General features: G+C 47.1%; 1 pseudogene; it reads right to left on the bottom strand.

The window, feature by feature from the left end:
- Window positions 1-5792: 5792 nt before the first annotated feature.
- On the bottom strand, window positions 5793-9891 carry LOC124232340 (BPI fold-containing family A member 1-like; annotated as a pseudogene).
- Window positions 9892-12506: the final 2615 nt, after the last annotated feature.

Raw genomic sequence — 12506 nt, 5'->3', positions numbered from 1 at the left:
ATAATACAACTCTCAAGGGTTCTTGGGAGGATTAATCAAATTCATCTCAAAGAATGCCTGGAGTAAACCCTGGCACAGAGTTGGGGCTCAATACAACTCTGCTGTATTGCTCCTGTGTCTTCTTGCAACTCCTGTTGGGGGTATGGGATCATGCTGGGGAGCCGAGTTGGGGGCGGGATGGGGAGTTGATGGAGGATGAGTACCAGCTTCTCTGATCTCACTCCTGTGGGTGTGTCTGATTCCTGCTCCAGCCCCACTCTGCCGCAGCTGGGTGAATTTAGGAATTTACTCAACTTCACCGTGCCTCTGTAAAGGGAGGCCAAGAATAACAGTACGTACCTCAAAGGGCTGTGTGGAGGATTAAATAAGTGATTACAAGTAAAGCTGCAGTCACATGTGAGACTTTGAACCACAACTTCCCCTGAGCCTTCCTGAATTTCTGACTCACAGACGTCATGGAACATCAGGAAATGAGTATTGTTTAAGTGACTCAAACTTGGGATGATATTTTCTACAGAAATAGTAACTAGAACATATATAGGGGAGGATCCCTGCAGAATATTCTGTGACAGAGAGCAAAGGCAAGACTGAATGTGTGCCATTGTCCATCCCAAGTGAATGAAAATTGCTTCTGGACTCGTTATCTGATGCTTATTGAAAAGAACACATTTTCCAGACCGGTAGCTACACACCAGGGCCTGAAATCAAGTGTTCTAGTAACCCTAGAACCACACACCCTCATACCACAACTATGAGGGTGCTTAGTTAAACTTCTGGTAGTCCATCACCATCTCCATCACCATCTGGTGTTGCAGATTGAAGAGCTGAAATAGATGGAATAAGCATCCTCCATTCTTTCTTTCCTATCAAATGAAACTAAAACCTGGGACACAGTGACTGAGGGAGCTCTCTGAGGATCCTGAAAAAATAATGGTGGCACGTGGATGGAGAAAGAATGAATGATCCATAGGTGAATTTCCTGGGCTTTTATCTTTCCCATGTCTTTCAGCCTGGACTCAAAGAGAGCATAATTAATAGAACTATGCACAGGTATGAACACAAAGAGCTCCAAAAGAAGTCTTCTCTTTCTGATCCAAAAGGTAGGAATGAAGGATGCCCACGAGTGAAGACAGTGGAAGAAATCTCCTTTGAAAAATACAGCCCACAGAAGGTAGGTTGGAACTTGTATCTAACTGGATTAGCCTGACTCTACCTGAGTCAATTCCATGCTAAAACAAACACCCACCCCCCTCAAAGTTCTCCATAGGCTTAAACAAGACCCAGAGTCTCACAACATAATATTAAAAATGTCTAGTATACAGTCCAAAGTTACTTGAAATATAATTAACAATGAAAGACTGACACATTCTCATGTGAAAAGACAATCCATAGGTACTAACTCTGAGATGATCTAGATATTGAAATTAATAGATCATGACTTTAAAGCAGCTATTAACACCCTGATGCAAGAATTAAGTGCTAACACTTTTGCAAAAAATGGAAAGCTATAAGTCTCAGAAGAGAAATGGAAACTTAAAAAAGAACTAAGTGGGAATTTTATAAGGTAAAACTAAAAATAAATTCCCTGGATAGTCTCAACAACATAATGGAGATGGAAGAGGAAGTGGTCAATTAACTTGAAGATAAGTTGATAGAAGTGATCCAATCTGAATAAGAGGGAGAAAAAAAGGCTGAAAGAAATAAACAGAGCCTAAGAGTCTGTGGGACTATAACAAAAGGTCTACATTCATATCATCAGTGTCCCAAAACGAGAGGAAGAAAAGAGTAGTGCAGAAAATAAATTTGAAGAAATAATGGTAACTACCTCCAAAGAGTCTCACTTTCAGGATGGCAGCATGAGGGGTTCTGGGGGCCCATTCAACAGTGAAACAAACATAACTGGTGAAAACTATAAAAAAACCCAGACTTTCAATTTCAGCTTTGACACGTAAAGAGCTTGGAAGCTGTCACTACTATTCTCACAGCAAGAAAAGAACTCAACAAACTTAAAATCAACCACTCTCTCAGGTCCATCAGAGAATTGAGGTCCTAGGGAAAGCTGCCATGCAGAAATCTGGAGAGATAGGTGAACACATAGAATTACAGGCAAGATCAGCTTACCTGAAGGTGAGGCTGCTGAAGCCAGTAACTGAGAGGGGCACTTCAAGGTCATTATGACAAATTGCTGAAAACTGAATGTGGACTAGCTTGAGAGTTAAAAACTCCTGGGGACCCAGTCTTAAGGTCTGTCCACCATTTTCACAAAAAACCTTGGGGAAAAGGCTTTTCATACTGACTGGGTGAGCTCTGAGTCTTGTCAAGTAAACACAGCCTTGTGAATAGGGTCTTCCAGGGAACTAACAGGCAGGTCAAATAATGGCAATTCTCTGGGATTAGGGCTTTGAATTTCTTCAAATCCCCTTCTGCTTTCATCCAGTGGCTGCCAGGCTACTGATTTTCACCAAGAATGTGGGCTTTTGGTTTTCAAGTCTACTGTGGAGCTGGAGAGTGAGAGATGGGACTAGGGTAAGCTAAAATGCCACAAAGGTCATTGTCCTCACCAAGATTCACCAATTTTTATTGAATAAACACCCCTCATATCGCTGCAAGCCTTTGGTTAATTTTGAGAGTTCTGAAAAAACTGGTTCTGACCTTTTTTTTCTTTTAGCCATGTTGCTCACTGCTTTTATGTAAGAGAGAATTTCCGAGGTCTTTAATGTGCTATTGTCACCGATATCCTGCTAGAGAGATTTTAAAATGTGAAAATATTGTCACTATTTAAGAGTCATAAATGTGTTCTCATCAACCTGGCCCCCTGCCAGACTCTTTTGTATCCAGGGGAGTCTTAGACTAGTTAGTTAGGAATTGAAGTTGTTAGGGGAGGGTAAGACCCATCTGTGGGATATAGGAAGAAGCCCAGGGAACAGTGGGAAAGTAGTATCCAGAGGTCGGCAGTGGCTGTGTGTCCAGGCAGGAATGCAGTTTGGTCCCATGGTCAGAGGGCAGCAGGACTGTGCTGACAGTCCAAGGTGTATGTGCCTGTCCTTATCAAATTTGCTTCTAGGGACCTCAGGCAAGATGGCCTCTCAGTCCTGACCTAATACCTGCTGAGAAAGGACATGAAGGTAACTAATCCCTGAATTCTCCCTAAGCCCAATCAATCCTGATTGCTAGTTTCCAGTCTGGACATCTCTTCTCTACTTCAGGTCACTGCTGAGGTGACATTCACAATGATCATTTAGCTGCTTATGGGATTTAACTACTCATCCTCAGTTCAAAGGTCTTATGCTTCTGTGAGCCTGGATGGTGCTTCCTCCTGTAAATCCTCACCAGAAGACACAAGCTGGTTTCCTACGATAAGCCTTCCTTCAGTTCTGAACTATGGGACTGTCTTTCTACAATGCCATGGCGGTTGGTGGCAACAGTAGGTGGAGAGTGATGTTTCTGGGCATGATGACAGACGTTTGGTAGGGGTTGAAAAACACCCACCTGAATCTGCTGATGCTCATGAGGTCAATGGGGTCTTCTAAAGAGTAAAGGGCACATTTTCTGTGAACTCTGGGATGTTTCAGTCCTTGTTTTGCCTTTTTGTCACTGTGACCTTGCGCAAGTCATTCTCATACCCCAAGGCCTCAGTCTCCTCATCTGTGGAGAGAGAGGGTTGGGCTGGTCCTCTGAGGACCTCAAACAATGACAGTGTATTTATTTTTCCTTCGAGGGGACAACCTTCCCTAGCCTGAGCAGCCCTGTTCTTCTTCTTTCTTGCATCCAATTTTTCTTGAATCTTATCTGCATTCACAGGCTCAACTTCCTTACATCCCTTCCTCTTCTCAATTCCTTAAAATAAGACTTCTTCCTCCAAAAATATGACTCTCATCCAAGGCATTGATAATCTTTTTATTTATAACGACAGTGACCCTTCTCTATGCCTATCTTTCTCAAGCCTTTAGCAATGAAAACTTTAGACTACTTTGTCCTTCCTCCTACACTTCCTCATTGTCATCTTTATCATCCTCTTGCTGAGAAGAGAAAAGAGTTCATTACAACTCGATGCAAGTAAGCAAAAGCACAGTATTCAATGACTTGTGTGTCTGTCAGCTTCCTGGATGCCTTCCTCGGGGTCTCCAAGGCAATTACATGCAGAATGGCCACAGCTAAAGGTGTAACCTTTCTGCAGCAATCATTTCATCCTTCTACTTTCCCTGTTACCATTGGCATCCCCAACCTGAGACATGGATAGGAGCCTCACCTGCTCCCTCACCCTTCCAGGTTTACCTCCTGAACATCTCTCAAATCTGGCATTTTCACTTCATCTGTAGTAACCGTGTGTCATCATCTCTACCTGGAATGTTACATCTACTCCCATCCCCCTGTCCACTCTTCCTAAGGACAATGGAGCAGTCGGTCTGAAATCCACACTCATCTGCACGCTTAAGTCCTTTAAGATCTCCAGTGTAACGTCCAAACTCTGTTCTATGGCTCAAACCACACAGACCAGGGCTCTTTCTATCCCATGAGCCCTCAAGTGATGGTTAAGAATAACAAGGCTCCCCGTGCAGTGGAAGAGCAATTTATTTGATGAGGAACATGGAGTATAACACATGCCTAGTGAGAAAGGAGGGGGAGCAGTTTCCTCAGAGAGAATGCTGCTCTGGTCTGCAAACAGCAGCCATGTCATTGTCCAGAACATGGGACAGCCTTTTGTGAGCCCTCATAAGCTGGGCGTGGAGTTGGTTGAAGAGCAGGAAATGGTTCTGTTGGGAGAAGACCCAGATCAGAATGGAGACTCAAGGTCACTGACTCTTGTTGGTATTGGCCCATCATCAAACCCATCCTCCAGAGGGAGTCTCATCATCCAAGGCAGTCTCAGCACCAGAGGGAGGGGAGGAGGCTAAGACCCTCAGGATAGGGGTCTTGTTTCAGCCACAAGGGTAGCCCAGGCCTGGGGTCAGCGTACTCCTTGTGCATATATTGTGTATATATGAGTGAGTGTATGTCTGTGTATCCATGTGTAGTTGTGTGTGGCAAGCTGCGAATGTGTGCACATGAGTGTGAGTGTGCTGGTTTGAGAGTGTTCCTCTATATGTCTGTCTGAGTGACCACATGTTTGTCTGGGCATGTGCCTGTGTGTCTGTGTGTACCCATGACCGTGTGTGTTTTTGGTTCGTTGCTATGATGCAGTGCTGCCTGTGTCTCTCCATCTCTGTCAGCATTTCTGTGGATGTGTCTGTGCATCTCTGTATGGGTCAATGTGGCTCTTTGTCTCTCTTTTTGGAAGCCACTCTCACAAACTCTCTTCCACTCCCTACCAGGAGCCAGCTCCAAAATCCTGGGGATTTGGGAGAAGCACTCACCAGCTCAGCAGAGGCCAGTTCCTTCCTGGAAGGCCTAGACTTTAATGGCAAATTCCAGTCTGTAGACCATCGTGTCTGGAAAATGAAAAAAACAACCACCACCACAGACAAGAGTGATGATCTCAGTGTGAAGGAGTCCAGTGATAACTCACATGCTCCTGAGGCCTGAGGCCAGGAAATGGGAACTCTGGAGATCCGCCCAAGCCCACACAGGGTTTGGAGGAGGCCTTGCCTCCTCCAGCAACCAGCCCAGATGTTCCCCATGTCTGGGATGATGGGGGAGACAGGGTCTATACCTCAGCATTATCTGGATAAATCAAAGTATAAAGGAAACTCAAACTGGGGAGAGTTGAGGCTGGAGGGAGCTAGCATCCTATGGTGTGCAGGGACAGAGCTCCTCAGGGGAAAATGCTGCTCCTCCGGAGAGGGAGTGAGGGCTTACCGACCGAAAATGGTCTCCACTATGGGGGTGTCCGAGCAGCTGAGAACCTCTTTAAGCAGAGAGCACACCTGACCCAGGGGCAGAGAGAAGAGTTAGGCAAAGTGACACTTTAGGGGGACCCAGGGAGCAGCAGCATCCCCAGGAAAGATTCTCTGGGGACATTTTCTGTCATTATTCTTATTTGATTCTCAGCAATCCCACATCCACACTGGGCAGAAGGAGAAACTGAAGGCTTGTGTGTGAAGTGCCCAATCACAAAGAGCCACTGCTCACTCTGTAACGTGACATCTGTTTCTAAATAGGGTGGGCTCCTCTAGGAGGGGTGAGATTCTGGTTACAGGAGGCACCCAAACATGAGCTGGAAGAGGGCTCATCTGTGCCTTAGGGGGCTGCACTGGGAGTTTCTTGGGGCAGGGACCAGTGCATTTCAGCTGCAGTGTGAACTAGCACAGGGCTTGGTCCAGAGCAGGCACCAACCAATGCGTTTTGAAAGACGGAAAAAAGAAACATGCACAGATGGGTGAATGGAGAGATAGACTGATGGAAGGAATTTACTTATTAAGCTGAGGGACTCAGAAAAGCTCACCCCGGGGCCTCTCTCAGTCTGATAAGCTCTAAGAACCAAGGATCAGGAGCCCCCACTTCTACCCACTTACCTTGCTCTGCACCAGCCCAGGAAGGATCTTACTGAGGCTTTTGAAGAGCCTTTGAAAGGGGACAGGGACAAATCTGAAAGAGAAAAGCCATGGGGTGATGCAGAGGCCTGGGGTTGGTATGCAGAAGGCTTCAGAGGGACCACTGTGCCCAAGGCAGTGTCAGCACCAAATAACTGAGAATGGGCCTTGTCCATCCACACCCGCATGCCAGCAAACACCAAGGGGCCTATCCAAAGGGAGTCACACCCTACACAGCAGTGCACACAGTAGGTGTGTGTAGAATAAACACATAGTTCCAGTACACAGTAGGTGTTCAATGAGACTTTGTAGAATCCATAAATGGAGGAACAGTGCATAGTATGTAGTTGTCGTGAGGATTCAACAAGATGATACATGTGGACCACAGTATATGTGTTCAGTAAATGTGAGCCATGATGATGATGACTCCTGCATATTACGCAGGACTCAGTCTCTCTTGTGACAGTAACTGAAATCAGTAACCCAGTTATGCTCCAGAGCTATTTTACCCCTCACTGGGACAAAGCACATTCACACCGATTATCTTAGTGCATTCTGTCAACAACCCCGATGTGGCTCCATATTACAGTTATCTGAAGAAGCTGAGACTCAAGTTGGGAAGCAGTGTCCAAGTTCACACAGGAAGCCCTCCACCTCTCTCCATGCCCCTCTGGTAGGTGGAACTTGAACTCAGATTTCTTGTTGCCTAATCTAGCATAAAATTGGTCAGTCCAGCCTAACAAGGGTTAAGTGACTATTTACCGATCCATTTACCTTTTCATCTATCCCTCTACTCCCAACTATCCATCTTCCCTTCCTCCTATTCATCTTCTCGCCATTCGCCCCTCCCACTCATCCATTACACCATTGTTCCATCTTTCCAACCATCCACCCATCATCCCATCCTATTGTCTCTGGGCAGGAGAAGTCAATTCTCTGGCCTCACCTGTTAAGCATGGTGATTTTCAGGCTGTCAGCAGAGTGAGTGCAGCTGTCAAGGACCAGGGGGATATTCTTCTGTTCATCTTGTGCAGTTAAGAGTTCTGCAGTGATGTTTAGCTTCATACCCCCATTTCACAGACTTCCGACCAGGAGCCTGTGGACGAGACAGTCTGGTACTACATTCCAAGGCAGAGGAGGCTTTTTCTTCTTGCCAGGAATGCCAGCCTCATCTCACTCCATCTAGCCCACACCTGTACTCATCTCGTTTCCCAATAGTTGAAACCAAGTATCAAAGAGGTCAAGTGAGCTTCCCAAGTGACCCAAGGTCACTCAACATAGGAGCAAAAGAGCTGAATTTGGAGGTTCATGTCCCTTAGACTTCAACACTCCCTTTTTGGTTCCCCGTGGTCATCAGAGTCTCCTTTGGTGAGTCATCTTCCAACCTCCCTTGGAGCTCACTCACATATTCACATTGAGGATCATGTCCAGAGGGATGGTGACATAGAAACGGCGGCCATCAGGACTCTGCACAGTGTCAAGGTCCAGCAGCCGGGATGAGTGACCTTCACACTACCCAGGGAGAACCATAGGAGACAGAAACATTAGGTCCTCTATCCAAAAATGTAGAAACCACATTTAACCCAAATTTACCCATCCCAGAGGTGGAGCTACCCATGAGATGGAGTCTTGTAGCAAAAGCCAGATGGGTTTTGAGTCACACATCAGTCTTTCCCAACCTCTGCGCTGGGTCAGACCCTGACACACACACGGCCCTCTCCAGATCTCAAGTCTATGAGGTATTGCAGGACAGAGACTGGGTCTGGGTTATGTTGGCATCCTGTATGCCAGCTTAGAGGCTTACAAAGAAAGGGGCTACTCCACATTGGTTGACTTTGTGGATTGATGAGCGGATGGCTGGATGGATACGTGGGTGGATGGGTGGAAAAGTAAACAGCTAGATGGAAGGAACGATGGGTGAATGGATGGATGGATGGCTAAGTGGATGAGTGGATGATGTATGGGCAACTGGCGTAAGTCTTTCATAAACATTTATGGTTAGGAATCACTCATCCCACTATGACCTTGAATGGCAGGTTAATCAGCAATGTTTATCATGGAGATTGAGGAGCAGGAAGTCAGGGAGAATGGAGAGAGCCTTTTCTCTGGGCCAGCCACTGCGCCAGGTGATTTATATTCTCTCCAGTCCCCCCAATCTTTGTTCTCTGTGGATACCGTAATCTTCCTTTTAGAGATGGAGAAACCAATCACAGAGAGACTGAGTGTCTTGCCCCAGGTCACCCAGCAAGCACATGGTGAATTTAGAAGTCGAACTCAAGGCTATCTGTTTGTCTTCAAGTCAGGAGCAAGCACTGGGTGGGAAAGAGTCTTGGAAATGGCTTTGATCCAGCCCTCTGAAGGACTCAGCCTTTTCCAGCTTCCTGGCATCAAGCTTTCCATTATTGCTCCTTGCTTGGAGAGCTCTCAGGTGTCTCATGGGAAACACTGTATTATGTTATTCCATGGACATCACATTGATGATGTAACTGAGGAGAGGAGCTTACACAGTGTTGCTTACTCCGAAGGCCGCCTGTGTTCTAAGGGATTCCATAGGTGAGGGGAACAAAATTATCATGTGTAGTGAAAAAAGCCTTGGGTCTGGACTTAAGTGAATTGGAGTTAGATCCCTGACTTTGCATCACTCTCGCTGTGTGAGCACAAGTGCCTTTCTGTGCCTCAGTTTTTCCATCTGTAAACTGGGGATTATCAAATCGAACTTGGAGGGCTGTTGGGAGGATTACAGATGATGGTGGGAACTCAGGATATGCTTCTGGACTGGGGATGGTTATTGGTTCAAGAGGGCTGTTATTCCCTACCAGAATGTGAGAATGGTCTCAGACCGAGTCCTGAGCTCATCTTCAGACCACCCCCTCCCTCCTTCCAGGCCACTGCCTGCGGCTGTCTGATCTCCAATGGGGGTTCTCTCTTGGGGAACAAGGCCCTATTTTAGGGCTACTCACTCAATGATGTTCATGAAACGGATCACGGTAGCAATTTTCCCAAGCAGGCCCCCAAACACGGCTTTGGTAGTGACTCCTTCAGCCTTCAGGGTGTTTGAGAGTGGAAGCTTTTCGAGACTGCCCAACAGACCCTCAGATAACAAGCCATTGCTGAGAGCTGGAAATGGATATAGGGGTCCTCGCGGGTCAGATTTGACAATTCCAGATCCTTAGCCCCACTCCCTCGCTCATCCCTGCCCCCCTCCCTCCATTGGACAGCTGGACACACAGCTGAAACAGGTTTTCACAGAATCTCACTTACCAATGCTCAAACTTCCAGCAAAATCTGTGTGACTTAGGGCCGGGGAGGGAGTCACAGTCAAGGGCTGGGTCTGGTTTGGGCTCAAGGGTAGAGTTTCCAGGAGGGCTGTGGTCTGGCCCAGCAGCCCACAGAAGACGATGAGGCCCCCAATCTGAAACATCTTCTATCTTGGTATCTGAGGACAGAATGACTGGTCCAATGTGGCACAGATACCAGAGAGGAATTCATCCATCTGCCCTCACCCCAGCACACCAGAGAGAGAAGAGCAATAGCTAACACTGCACCCCATTTCCTCTGAGCCAGGCCTCAGGCTGAGCACTGCACACTCAGTCACCCATGTCATCCCAACCACACCCTTAGACGTGGGCACTCATCACTCGCATTGCACAGGTGAGGACATGGGGGCCTAGTGAGCTTAGGTAACCTCCCCCAAGGTCACAAGCACACAACGCAGACAGGATTTAAGGCCAGAACTTTTTGACCCAGAAGCCTCTGTTTAAACTAAGTGACCATCAGATTTACTCTCCAGTTGGGCTTGCTCACAATGGTTTGAATCAGACAAAGCATTTGAAAAAACTAAACACACCAGTGGCTGAGGGACTGAACTGCTTTGCCATTATCCCCATTAAGTCCATTGGTCTGGGTCCAGCCCTCAATGGTTTGTGGAAGTCCTTGCAAGTCACAGAATATCAGAGGCCACACTGTCATAGCCACCATCTCATCCAGATGAGTGCTGGGGAAACCCTGGGGCCACGCAAAGTCCGCATTGCACAAAGACAACCAGGGGATCAGAGAGGAGTAATGACTTTCCCCAGGTCACACAGCAAGTTGATGGTAGAGTTGTGGTTGTAGGTAGGTTTCTGAACCCTCCCATCACCCACTTCACACACACACGCACACATACACACACACTCTTTTCTTCACCTTTCTCCTTTCTCTTCTCTCGCAAGCGAACCTGGACAAACATCTGGGGCAAACCCTGACATCTGGCTCCCTTTTACACCATCCTCACCCAGATACCATCACCCCTCTCAAGGGCCTATCTGGCAGCCAGCAAAGGTGCCCAAAGCTGGGACTGGTACCTACACTTTGGAGACACCTGGCTGCTTTGGGCAAAAGTCCGTCAACTGGCTGATTTCACCAAAGCACCATCCTTGTTGTGGCTGGCTGGGATCGAAAGAGCTGGTTGTGGCTTGCCTGGGGAGGTAAATTTGGATCAGGGCCTCTGAATCACTTTTGGGAAACAGACCTTTTATGGATACAATGAAACCTAAGGAGCATATTTCCAGAAAAATGCGTCAAAATGTACAAAATTGGGTGGATTTTAGGAGGTTTGTGGATCCTGGTGTGAATCCACAATGGCAACCTCAAGTTAAAACTCTTACTTATGGAATGGGCAGGTCTCACCTGGGCTTCTCAGAGGTCCTGGCGGCTGTCCTGGTCTCCTCTCCCCTCCCCTGTTCGCTTCCGCTGAGGAGGCAGCCTCTTTTATAGTGTGGGAATCAGGAAATGTGCGATCGGATGATAGGTTTCTAGATAATTCAGAATTCTGCAGTCTGGTGGTGTCCTTCAGGGCTCTCCAAAGTAAACCATTGCCAATCACATTTTAAGTAGATGCGACAGTTAAGCCATTTGATCGGCAAGATAAACAGAGAACAACTTGAGATTGGGACATCGTTCAAGACTTCATGGTTTCATGAGTGGGGCTCAGGCTGGGGACCTACGCTCTGAGGTGGCCTGGAAGATCAAATTTAGAACACTAGGAGAAGCAGCCAACTGGAGCCAGGAAGGGACCTCAGGCTCCTATCTAGGCCCTTTTCCATTCCTGGTCCTATTCTTTCTCTCCAAACTGTCCAAGTGCCAAAAAGAGAATCTGTCTCTTTTTTTCCTACATCTTGGAATTTGTGAGTCCCTATTGCATGACAGTTCCATGCTGGGGGAGATACATCCTCACCAGAACTCTAGGGGGAAGGGGCTGCTGCTCCTCCTCCACAGAGGCGGAAACTGAGGCCCAGCAGGGACAAGTGCCCAAAGACACAGGGAGGATGTGACAGAGTCAGAACTCAACTCACTGGATGATAATAACCATACAAACAGTGTCAACAGCTAACACTTGCTGAGCTCTTGCTGTATGCCAGGCCTGCAACTGACATACATCATGTGACGTACATCACCTCATGAATCCTTGTAACTTTGTGTGAGGTGGGAATGAGGACCCCCATTGACAAGGGGAAACTGAGGTTCAGGGTGTGAGTTGATGCATCCACAGTTGCACAGTGGGATGGGGCCGAGGCATCTACACTCTGGTCCTTTCTCTGAGTCACTGAGCTGACGGACAAAGACGCCTTCTGAACACTCACTGACCATTGTGCTTTCCTGCATCCTTGAATTTCACGCTTTCCTGAAATTTCACTTTTATATCCTGGAAAAGTCTTTCCAGCTTCCCAGGCCTGAGGGATGCTGTGCATCCCGGTCTCTACCTTTACCCTTTCTTCCTCCCTTCCCCAAATGAAATAACAGCATTTGTCCCCAGAACTTGGGCCTTTGGAGTCTCTTTTATAGATGAAAGTACTGAGGAATGGAGACATGAAGGTCTTAGAGTGGGGAGAGCATGTCTTGCTCTGCTGAATCTAACACCTTATTAGCAAAAGCAGAGAGAGAAGGAGGAAATGTACATTTATCAAGCACGCTCGGTGTGCCAGGAGCTGTGCATATTTGAACCTCGTCTTGTCAGCAGTGGTTGGTACTGTTTCCCTCAAACGTCAGATAAGGAGA

The sequence above is a fragment of the Equus quagga genome, unplaced genomic scaffold, assembly GCF_021613505.1.
Source record: "Equus quagga isolate Etosha38 unplaced genomic scaffold, UCLA_HA_Equagga_1.0 HiC_scaffold_480_RagTag, whole genome shotgun sequence".
In the NCBI taxonomy this organism is placed as follows: Eukaryota; Metazoa; Chordata; class Mammalia; order Perissodactyla; family Equidae; genus Equus; species Equus quagga.
This window is presented reverse-complemented; position numbering and strand designations above follow the sequence as displayed.